The sequence below is a fragment of the Scatophagus argus genome, chromosome 6 (genome assembly GCF_020382885.2).
Source record: "Scatophagus argus isolate fScaArg1 chromosome 6, fScaArg1.pri, whole genome shotgun sequence".
NCBI lineage: Eukaryota > Metazoa > Chordata > Actinopteri > Scatophagidae > Scatophagus > Scatophagus argus.
This window is the reverse complement of record NC_058498.1, coordinates 22,850,573-22,863,774: the sequence shown is the minus strand read 5'-3', so window position 1 is coordinate 22,863,774 and position 13,202 is coordinate 22,850,573.

Below are 13,202 nucleotides of genomic sequence, written 5' to 3'. Positions count from 1 at the left end.
GGAAAGTCAGATACATTTTTTATATGTTTAAATTTTAATCTGAAAATGTTATGGCAGTATCCAGAAAATAAATAAAATGACAGTACAGCCATTTCCACACTGCATATAGCAACCCATTATCCATCAATGAGCACAGGGTGTTAATCAGTTAGTTAATTATTCATCTTCATTATTGCAAGTTACAATAAACAGGCAATAATAAATCAACCAATAAATAATGGTGTTGATAACTTACAGATAACATACAGATAGTTATGGTTTTATGTCCTCATATTGTGATTTATCCATTATGACATGTACTCCTCTGTCCCAGCACAACAGAGGTGAATGAATTTTCATTTGTGGTGTGATTTAAAGAAATCATTACAAAAAATTTCTAGTATTTCTTCCAGAAATAATGACACTCTTACTACGAATTAGTCACACTGTCAACACCTTTTATGTTCAACACCTTTTTACATAAAATTACAAAGAGAAGAAAATGGAAAAACGACACAACATTCCTGTTTGAATACCAACTGTACTTCCTGAAGGAAGACCTGTGTTATTGAGTCAGTCTGGTGATATTTTATATTTATTTATCTTATTGTCAGCAAATCCTTTGAAAAGACGAAATAAATGATCCTACCCACAAATGCCGTGTGTGTTTATCCAAAGCCAGATATATATTATTCCTCTCTGCCATAGAGCTCCATTATTGTCACAACACCATTAAAAACACATCAGTGAGCTACACTGTTGCACTGGGTGACATGCTCTTCTATTACAACAAACTTGGGGCACACAGTTTATTTCCAATCATCTCACAAACACCATTCTGCCTTTATAAATACACACTTAAGCATGTGTGTATTAATCCACCGCTGAGGACAGTCCCATAAGAGAATAAACACAACGCACTCCTGAAAAAGACTACAGCGCCCAGCTGTTTTAAGAAATTGGTGAGACTTTTCTGAAACTGAAACTGAGCAGCATCATATTTCACTTAATCAGTGGTTATTTGTGATATTAAGGAGAAGAAGACTCCAAGTTGCTGTCACAGCTTCACCAAGACCAGAGGCTGAGAGGAAGAAAATAATCAAAGGTGTAAATCAGGTTGAATTTACAGGGGCCTGCAGAGACAAAAGATTACAAAGTGGTCTGTCTAATTTCTCAGATTCTCACCTTCACTTTCTTTCACCTGCTCACCCTGTAATGTGTGTGTCTCCAATATACCGACTTCAGCAGAACTGCGATTGGCTCCTTTGTGCCTGTCCTATCAGATGGTAGTTTAAAAAGAGAGGTCTCCCTCAGTCTTGAAGACATTCATTCAGTCCTGTTCCTCTCCTCCCTGCTCCGCCTGGCCAGCAGACCGTCAGCGGCGAGCAGGTGGAGATGGGATGAGGTCGCTAAAGAGTTTCTCGCTGACCACTCTCTGACACTCAGGCAGGGGAAAGCAATCAGCACAGCAACCAGTCCGTGCTTCTTTTTAAATTTTTTTTTTTTTTTTTTTACCTGCACCAGCATTTTATCACAACAAATTTTATCTACAACTGATACAGCAATGAGGGGGAGGACATGCAGAGAGATAACCAAAAATATACAGCTGGGATCAGTTCAGATTTTACCTACACATTATCACTGGATGAATAACAACTGTAAACTGCTTGCTGTCAGTAGTTTATTCAACTGTGTCCAATCTTAACACTGTAGCACATTTGAAGTTAAAATGACATTAGTTTTACTCATACAAATGTTGAAATGTTGAATCAACATGTCATTAAAGCAGGGCAATAATTCTAATATGCGTTGAGGGTAGGGGGACACATTCCCCTAATAGTCAAATAGCTGGCACTCAAATTGTCCCAAACAATTGCTGTGCTGTGAGACAGTTTTCATAGATGTTATGAAAATTATAATTTCATGAATGGTTATTATCTTGCAGTATTTTGCTAAATTCTTGTTAGAATGTTAGTCAGCTAGCATACATTTGATGCATTAAGCCTTAAATTCTGAGCGTCGTCGCTAACTACAAAGCTAGCATCCATTAATGTTCCCATCAGTTGCTGAAGTGGCACATTGTTATTGTAACACCCTACTAATAATGACTGCAAATAAACAGTCCCTTGGCTTGTGTTTACATGACTGTGGTTGTGGTTGTACTTTATTAATCTATAATCCCTGCCCTTACATTTAATGAAAAAGAAAAGACAAAAAAGAAAAACAGCACTGTTATACAATACACTATTAGACAAATGTTTGAAAACAACTTAAAAGTTCACCCCATGTATTAGTGAAAATTTCAACAATTTAGAATGGCAGGAAATGACTTTTTGAAATTTTTTCTACGGGCGGATTTGGTCCCCTGCTGCCTTTTGTTAAAGGCGCAGTCAGCCTAAATTACCAACAATTACTAACTGTATGTGGGCTTGTTTAAAAAGGAGAAAATGTCGTGTATGAATGTTTTCGGGCTGTACATTTAACTGTACACTTTAGTAAGAGTTAACACCATGGTAGTTGACAGCATGTCTCCAGCAAAGCCAACTCTCAAATGTCAGTCAGTCATTACTGTGGGGCACCCACCTCGACCCTTGAATTTTAGTCCCAGTCTGCACAAATATGTCCATGTTTTTGTTTTATTGTGAAAGACAGAAAAATATGCACAATAGCTGCAGTGTTAATGTAGAGGTTACTACCTTTTAAAAAAAAAATTGCTTCTTACAACCAGAACAAATCCAAAATCACTTTTATTTTTAATCTAACAATAAACTCACTTAACATTTCAATTTTCTTGAATGTGAATGAGAATATTTAAGTATGTTCTTGACAAAGCTGTACACTCTGTGTTTACCAAAGAGAGCCTGTGTTTCAAGTTATATTTCTGCAGGATTCTTAAACTGGCTTGCAATGTGCTCTGGGAGTGCTGGTCTGTTTTCTCTTACTCCAGAGCAGGAGATGGGGATCAGAGGGTGAAAAGTCAGAGGGAGGACAGCTTGACAGATAGAGCTGGGGTGGTGGAGGGGTCAGCGCTGGGAGGGCCATTTCCTTGCTGATTTTTATCCGTCTATTAACACAATACACCACCTGGTAGCTATAAACACACATGAATAAGATCAGTGAGCATGAATGCATGTTGTGTAAAATATGCTTTCGAAAACAAATTTCCAAAAAGAAAAAAAGAGTAGCTGAATAAAGAAAAAGCAAACCGACAAGCCTGCGAAAATAATATGTTCCAGTATGTTCCTCTCATAGTTCTGTTAGAGTCTCACATTAATCAAACTAACTTTGATGACAAACTTTGAAGGTAGCTCTTTGTCCCAAGCAAGCCTCTCTTTGATTGCATTTTCTCTTTCTTCTTCAGTTTAATCAGAGGAGCCTTTTCAATAGAGAATTCAATTACTCCACACACCTGAACACACAATGCTTTGGACCTCATTCAACACGGGTCATTGTTGGTTCAAGCATTGGCGTCTCTAATAGGAAATATTGATTCAAACCTCCTCGCCTTCTTTCTGTCCATGCACAGGCATGTATTCTGTTCTGAGGCCGATTCAAAAGTGAATGGGTGTTTATTTCATTTGGGCGTATTTCCCTGCAGACAAGCAAGGCTTCTTCGCAGTTTATTGCTTGGACTATCATCCTGAAAAAAGCAATTAGTATGAAATGATCCCTTTAATTCGTTACCAAAGGCACAGAGATACGGAATCGTGGATGAACATGCTAACTTTTCTATGTGGTTTGAGAACCATTTGTAATAAAAACAGGGTTCATATCCTCAACAAAGCTAACCATGTTATAACAGCAGAGACTGTAAAAGAATCATAATGACAAAAAATACTTTAAGGAATGAATGCCCTTTGCAAGAGTGGTGGCATATTTTGTTAAAGGTCAAAACGGTAGAGACAGAGAATAAACAGGAGTACTCCATCCAACTCTGGAAACAAGCAGCATTCTAGGGGCAGCACCAATTTCAGATTCAGCAGTCCAGCAAGAGCCAAGTGGAGTATATTCATCATGTCCAGGTCTAAAGCGAACAGCGTCTACAAACGACTTCTGCACAGATCACTTCATAAATCTAGCAAAGCTCACTTAATGAAGGTCTACGATCCCAGCTACAGAGATTTACATACAAGTTATGACACTGCAGAAGGCTCGATGCCGTTATCTACTTTCATTTGGTTTCAGCTGGTGCAGAGGGCACTTTTTATCCAAGTCTCTGCACGCCAAGTATATCAATTTCATATTACAGGCAAGAGACACTCACTGCAGGGCCACACCATAAAAACATTGCAATATGCACTTAGCTTAGCTGGACGTGCCTCTATTTTAGTACTTAAATGTTATATTCCTTATTTTACTATGCCATTAGTGCGTTGTGTGCTCAATTTTCATTACTGTAATATTCATAGAATAATATGTGACATTTGTATATTATTATATATCCAGGCTTATTGTGTTTGTGTAAGAGCTGTTAGACTTGGTTTTTTTTTAACATAAAACTACTGATAATTGTTGCTGTCAATGGTCTAATTCTTGATGTAGTTATTTAGGATGGCCTTAAAATTTGTCGCAGATCTAATATTATAATAAGACTTTAAGGGAAGTACATGGGGGTCTGAGCAACTGCAAAATTCACACAGCATGGATTCAGCCTTGGACCATTAGGGCTTTGGATGTGTGAGTGTGCATCAAAACTGTTCTCAAATTGTGAAGGAAAATATAATCAATACATACACATACACAATACTTGTCTTGTGTACATTTGTGACAAAATTAAAGGTGTGAATATTTTTGCATAAGTTTGTTTAGACAGCATTACATTTTTTACACTGATGTCTGTGCTACTTGCTTTCATATTTGGACTTTATGTTTTCTCCAGATCAATACAATTTTTATGCCACTTTACATGTGGTTCCTAATTTTATGAGATTTATGTTCATACATTTGGTTTGAAAATGACTTAAGTTAACAAAATCTCCATTAAGGTGGTTGGTTATACATTACTTACGCTACTGATCTGCTCTTTTCATTAGCAGGTCTGGATCTTTCAATCATATCACATGATCCTTATCAGCAGAGTCTGCCCAGTTGTCATGGAAATTACAGATGATGAAACTTCCATTTTAATAACCTCTTGTCCTTGTTGACAGAAAGTTAAGTTGCCAATTGTCATATTATATGGTCAAAAGCTCCATGTTTGCTACTAAATGGATGTTGATGTGATTGAGTAATGTTTCAAAGGTTAGTTAGGTTAGAGTTATGAGTTGCTCTTGACTTCTGCTGCTTTGAGACCCACCTAATTCCATTATATTTCAGAGATGGAAAACATCTTTACAACCAATATCTCCAAAACTCTCCAACTCATAAATAAATTTGAGGTCATTACAGCAAGCGTTTAAGACAAAAACATTTCAGCAAGAGATGGTAAAAGACTTATTTCTAATTTCTGAACAAGTCTAGAGGAATCTAGAAGATGCCTAAAGGAAAGAAAATCATGCAGATGGACAGCAAGCAAAGAAATGAAAAAGACGAAAGTCATGTATTTAGTATGAAATCTCCAGTGTCAGTAACAGCACTGAAAATGAAATCATGCACTGAATGCATTTTGAACAATTTTTTTTTTATTGTTTGTTATTGGCAAGGTTATTCCTCTTAGCAGTTCAGAGAAAATTACAGTGTCATGTCTACAATGTAGCCTCCCTCAGTGTTTTTCATCCCAGGATGGAGGTGCTCTGCAGAGCATATAGGCTTTGCATGTGTGTGTGTGTGTGTGTGTGTGTGTGTGTGTGTGTGTGTGTGTGTGCGTGCGTGTGTGCGTGTGTGCTGTCTACCTGCCTCCACCACTGAACCCATTGCAATGGGAGGGAGGAATCCGTGATCTCCCATCAAGCGCTCAGGAGAGCGCAGCCACGCAAGATTGATGACACCCTCCGGAAGAAACAAAAGATCTGCTGCCTGGGAGAACTGGCTTATGAGACCTGATAGACTCATCTCTTAATAAACATCACTGATATGTCAGCCACGGCATGTTTCACCCACAGCTGCGTCGTGGAGGGTGCAGGGAGCAACTACACCCCTACTGTCACTGCACTCTCACAGTAAAACGCCACAGTGGTTACATCCAGACCCGACCAGGACAAATACTAAACCATCAACATCAGGGTGGAGCTTTTCCCTGGAAATCTCATGGAAATTCTGTCCTGCCATGCCACATTATTGCTGAAATATTTACATATTTTGCCTCTGGTTCTTAGTAGGGTCACCCCTTTTAACGGTAAAATGCTCTAAATAGCGTAAGTATTGCATGTATGCACACATGTTCTAAGTGTTTTTGTGGTCAGGCTGCATTTTGTCAGAAGATAAATACTGCATGTCATAGAATATTTGCTGATGAAATTGCCTATTTGCATATATTTGGCATAGTTTATATTTTTTCAATAACATCTTGTAACTAAACGACACATAATCAATAGTCAGTAATCAGTGATCTCTGAATTATAGTGTTTTGCATTTCTCTGAATGCAGCGTGAACAATTGCTGCTGCTGCTGCTGCTTATGAATCCTAAATGAAAGAAAAAAGTATTGACAGCAGACATCATTTCCACGAGGAAGAGGAGACTGAATGACATCTATACATACATGAGCAGCTTCCCTCTCTGAACTCTGCCACATTTATACACCCTGCTGTTTACAATATTCTGTCTTTTCACCATAAAAAATGTTGTATCTGTCACAATTCTATCTCCCAGACCTTCCCTCAGTGCTGTATAATGCCTTGTTAAAGTCAGCCGTGTGTGAAATGGCGTTTTAAAATAAATGAAACCGAGCAGGAAAGTGAGGAGAGGGGGAATATTGCGATGTCAAGCTGACAGACAGGCAGTGAAAATGTAACAAGAGCTATCATCTTAAAGAAAACCGGATTAAATAAGAACCGAGGACCGTCGGTGCATCTCCAGCCCTTATATTGACATGTCGTCGGCTAGGGCCATTTTTCATTGTCTCATCAAGACAAAGCATTATGGGAGATCAATCTCCCCCCTACCCCCCTTGCATCAGATAGGCACATCCAGTTTAAAGTGCAGGGTGTCGGTTTTATTATTCCAGGTAATCCACTGAATGTTTCAGACAGTGTAGCAAGAGCATCAGTGTCACACTCCAGCATGCCGAGCGGAGGAAGCTTAATTTGAACCTGGAAGGATGTATAGCATCTGTTGTCACCACGCAGCACTGAGGCCCAGTGTGATCTTAATCAATAAAACACGGCTGAAATCACTTTGCATTTATTTTAGTCATCACACTGCCTCCCTTATTTCTAAAAGATTTAGTCAATTTAGATAACAACTGTGGGAATCAAAGGCAAGAGGCAAGGTGATGAATTTTCTTCTCCACTTTACAAACAGCCACCAAAAAGTGGACACCAAAATTGTTGTTTCTGTGCTGTACAATAACACAAACCCTGTAATAACAAAAAAAATACATTCCCTTCAGCTTTCAGATTAGACTGAAAATTGAGGCCAACAGTAATGATGAGATGAAATTATACATCACGCCTTTAACCTCGGGAGCTTGTACATCTTAAGGGGTCGTTAATTTTAAAAGTCAACCATTAACCTGTGGCGTAACATGAAATGAGAAACGTACTGTAGGACAGGTCTCTATAAAAACAAACCCCCAAAGAGACATGCAGACAGAGAGCTTTTGCATAAAGCAGTGGAAGAAGCGCTCACATCTTTTGCTCAAGTAAAAGGAGAAGCACCACAACAAATGTATATATATATATATATATATATATATATATATATATGTACAGAATCTATACAGAATGTCTCATTCCAGACTGTTCAGTTATTGCTTAAAGTTTCAATGTGTAGAATTTTGCGCCATCCAGTGGTGAGACTGCAGATTGAAACCAACTGAACACCCCTCATCTCACCCTCCTGATTGCTACTAAAAATATATAAAACATGAAGAGCCCTCACTAAAGCCAGTGTGTTTGGTTTGTTCATTCTGGGCTACTGTAGAAACAAGACTGCAACATGGCAGACCATGTGGAAGAGGATTCGTTCCCTCTGTAGACAGACCTACACAATGGGCCTTTGCTCTGCTTCTGGGTAATTTAATCTCTAACAATACTAGCTGATCATAAATTTCATATATAGAATTAATTGGATGAATTGAATCTGCAGTCTAACTTGTGATTGATTGATTGGTTTGATTGACACTAATTCTGTTTACTCAAGTATGCTGAAGCACATATTGGAGATACATGCATTTTATTTGAGTATGCTTCATACTTCTACCTGACTGCATTTATATGACAGATTTAATAACTTGTTTCTTTACATATTAAAATGATAAAATATTTAATGATCTTATAAAATTATATGCTCATAGATTAAATTACCATAATATTTAAAAAGAGCTCCCATTCAACCAACCACAACAGTACAAAACTACTTCCACATTGTAATAGTATGATTGGTTGTGTTTGGTGGAATAATTTAATATAATATTCATAGTCATATTTTCGTAGTGTATAATCATGTGAAAATAAAAATCAGGTCACATTGTTGTTACCTTAGAAAAAGATGAATCCTCTTCCACAGAGTCCGCGATGTTGCATCACCATGTTTCTACTGAAGCTCAGAAAAAGCAACGCAAACACTGGCTCAGAAGACGGCTGTTTGAGTTTTTAGTTCCCACCATAGGAAAGGATGAGACAAGGGATATTCAGTTGGTTGCAACCTGCAACCTCACCACTAGATGTCATGAAATCCAACACACAGGATCTTTAAAGACTTTGTGTTTCTGTATTGCAGTTTTGATATTTTTTCTAAAGCAAAGGATCAAAATACCTCATCAGTCAAATCAGTCCTCTCTACAATCAAGTAGAGTAGAATTATGAAGTATATTATAATATGAAATTATATTATAAAATGGAAATACTCAAAAAGTGCAAATACCTTTAAAGAAAAAAATTGAGTTAAATTGTTGAGTTACTAACCACCACGTCAACCCACAGAAAGACCAAGTAGTCCCTCATGCCCTATCCTCTGAGTCTGAGTCGTTTATTTCCTTTTCAAAGCGTTAGATTGTTTTTCATGATGTGAAATTTACAAATGTTTTTATTACTATTATTATCAACATAAAGACCAACAAGCTGTGCAATGAATCTGCTTTCTCATTATCTGAGAAAATAATTTTAAATAATTTTGCATTCTGGACCACAGTCAGCAATCAGTGGAATAATTATAATTCTGAAGTACCGACTCTTTGCAAACGCAACAATAAATAAATAAATCGTAAAGGCTCTTGTGTCTGTCTGAGCACAACTCGACTTAAACAAAAACAAATCTGCGTGCTCGTCTCCCCCCAGTCAGTTGGGACGTGGTGGTTTTTTACCTCTATAGCCCCGCAGGGAGTTAGGGATGAAGCTCTGGCTTCGCCTGTTGATTGCACTTTGACCGATCATTTCCTCTAAGTGCTCCAGAATGTCACATACAAAAAGCATTCTTCATTCAGTGCCGAGAACCCAACGTCCACTGTGATCAAAGAGACATGAGTGTATTTGGCACTCTCCCACTCTCCCACAGAAACATAAGTCCTGAGTGTTTACACTCCACTGTCTACTGCTATATTTGGCTGTGTCAGAACAAAACACACAAGGATTCCTAAAACAGATCTTTTTTCTTGTGAAGAGTCTATTAAATATAATTTAGTTAGACAGTGCTAATTTTCTCTGCTATTTCTTATAGCTATTTCACATTTCACACAGCGGTGAAAAAGAACAACTGCGACTACAATCAGCAGAAATGTAGCTCAGCGTACTCCACAGCAAAAAGAGAATTTGATGTGTACTTTCTGAGGAGAAAATCAGACCCAGAGCTGTATTTGTGAGGATTAAGATGTTTGACGACCAGGGCCCCCTGACCGAGGCGGTTTCTAACCACAAATAAACATCAGCCTCAGCGGGTCCCTGTGCTCTGGCCTCTGCACGGTCAGCAACAGGAGCGCATCAATCACAGCTGGAGTGGGGGCTCCCCAAGGCGGGTGCTCTGAAAAAAATCTACAGCCAGCTGCCGCCCCAACCCTTCACTCGCTCCCACACACACACACACAGGCACAGGACTACATAAACACACTATGTACACACACGTGCTTAATCTCCCTCCACAACTTAACTCTGATAGACACCCCATGGCCCGGCTGAGACGTAGATGCTTTGGAGGCTGAACAAAGAAGGAGAAGAAACAGTAATAGTAAAAATGTGAATTTGATGATAGATGTTATAAGAATTTACGATTTCCTCATTTTATTAATCATTTTAAACATGTGATCCAATTAGTATTTTAGCAATTTGGTTTTTTTTTTATGGAAGCAGCAGTGAAGGAAGTATGCACATCATTTAAGTAAGTAAAAGAAGAATGACCACGATTTAAAAATTCACATTTACAAGAAAAAGTTTTGTGTTTTTTTTAAACTTGATTATCTACAAAAATACTCAGGGTGTCAAAAGTACAAGTACTCTTTCAGAGGAGATGTTATATATACAATTATTTTTCATGTATTGCCATGTAAATGACATTTTATACTGTATTTATAGGTGATGATGTGTTTTGGATGAAAATTTTAATCCCTAATGCAACCACTAACTGTAGCTCTCAAATAAATGTAGTGGAATAAAAACTACACTTTAGGTAGTGAAGTAAAGATATAACTCAGCACAAAACTGAACTTTGAATACTTAAGTAAATGGAATTAGTTACTTTCCGAAACTGTCTATGGCAGTTACATCTGAAACACAAGTAAAGAAATGACATATATATATGTGTGTGTGTGTACATGTAAAACACAGCCTGACCAGTCAGGTCACGTTTAGGACTGCTTTTGGAAATAATTCTGAATAACTGCATGGCACTTGCGCTTCACCTACGAAGGTGAAAATACATTATGCAGTGATAATAATCCACTGCTCATGTGAAAGTCTCACGCCTCTTCGCCTCAGGAAGAGCTATAAAATTATGCAGCCTGTGTGTGTGTGTGTGTGTGTGTTTGTGTGTGGATGTGCGTGTAACACGTCGCCTTTTAAACAACACTAATGTTCACATTGGGGATTTGGGACTAAACGTGTAATAAAGTTGGTGTTTGTGCCGCATCAATCAGTTTTTCCGCTTTATCAAAGTGCCTCTTGTCTGTGAAGCAGGTGTTTGTTTACTTTGTGCATTTCACAAAGAGGAGCTGATCATCTGAGGCCCTCTTAACTCTGCGGCAGCATTTGTGAGGTGGATCCTCAACATAAAGGGCCAGTTTGTTGCCTTCTTCTTATCATTTTTGCATGTTGTAATCAGGGATATTTATGCTTGTCGGCTGTTTGTCAACTTACCATATCATAGTTTATCTGTTTCTGTTATTTGAGTAGAGTTTAACTGCTATCATTCTTCACCTTATTTCCTGGATTATCCTCCCTTCCTGGTTAATACTGCCCCCTGCTGGAAAATAACTGATGCTGCTGTCTTTTGGCTGTGATCTTTTGTAATAGTCATCTCAAACTAACAGGGTGAAAATGAGACTGCAACTAACAATTAACTATAGCAACTAACTATTTCCATCATCACTTAATGTGCTGATTGTTTTCTTGCTAAATACTAAGTCAAATTAATGTCTGAATAGATGAAAAAAAATCGTTGTGACCATTTTCCAGAGTTCATTTCCCAAGAAAAGAAAAGCAGAAATAACACCCTTACAGCTGATATGTTTTTGTCTTGAAGCAAAACCTGCTAATCATTGTGGTGAAAGAACAAGGCTTATTTAATTTAAATCATATTAGCTAAAAAAATCATACATACATAAAGCCAAAGTATCAAAGGTAAAAGTACTTGTGCAGATAAATGGCCTTAGCTACCATGAGAACACTGACATCCTCTGTATGTCTGACATTTTGTGAACTATATGGAGAGTTTACATTTTACAGTTATAATCTTAAACATGATTAGTATTTCACAGGTAGATTCCAGTATTTAAGAATCAATTTACAATAGGTAGATAGATCAATAGATAGAAAAAGGTGTTCATTTTTTCTTCCACCAGAATTTGAAAACACACTTAAGCCTTAGTGTTGGGATATAATGCTAATTTAATAGAAATAATATAAAAAAAAATTAAGTAACAACTTATATACTTGGGGGAGGGGTTACCTTAGGGGGACTTAGAGCTCTGTGCTCTGACAAGTTTATATATTAATATCTTTGGATTATTTACGCAGATGCATAATTGGATAATGATGAGATGTATGTATGACACAACAATCAAAATGAAATGAAAAGTACCCACTAGCTAGGACAATTATATTTAATTAAATGAATGTCACTGATTAGTACAATATACTTAAAATAGCACTTAAGTAATTGCACACAGTTACATTCCACCACAGTGACACACTATGTGATGCACATATGTTCAGCTAATTTATGTTCTCAGCTATTTGTGGCAGTTGTTTGGTCTTTAGGTTATATGTTCTTGGGAACATAAACCTGTCTATATCTTAGCAATCAAATTAGCAGTTTTCACATTTAATCAATCAGGAATTCATTCTTTTCGCAGTGATCTAGCGAATCTCTTTGTTGCTGGGTAATAAAAAATACCTGGTAAGGAACATATGAAGGTGCAATACTGGAAAAAAGCAGACCCCCAAGTGTAACTTTGCCTGTTCCGGCCTGTACGATATGTGGTAAGGGTGCCGAGGAAAAAAGTAACAGTGCCAGCAAATTGATGTGTTCGGTGTGCATAAACAGGAAAGCTTTATCATCAAAGTGCTGAATATTCATTTCCCAGGACGCAGCGTGAGCAAATTAAAACAGCTGACCTCATCTGTGGATTGATTGATATCTGTCAAAAGTGCTTTGCAGCCAGACGGAGCACAGATTCACCTGACAATGTTTAAAATCACTGCAGTCTCTGAAAACTAACTCAACATTATGCACGTTTTTGTAGCATTTTAACCTTCAATGCACTGTTGTTACACCATCAGCTTTAGTTTGAAACAGACAGGTTTTTAGTTGAACAAAGACTGAGAATCCTGACCTAAATGTGTGTTGATGAGTGCATGATTTGTGTTATAATTGAAAGCTGGTTAGGGATGCATTAATTAGTCAAGGGTTCTTTCCTCCTTTGCCATTTACAGCCATTATGAACACAAAGCTCTCCATGTAATTGATATTGTGAAC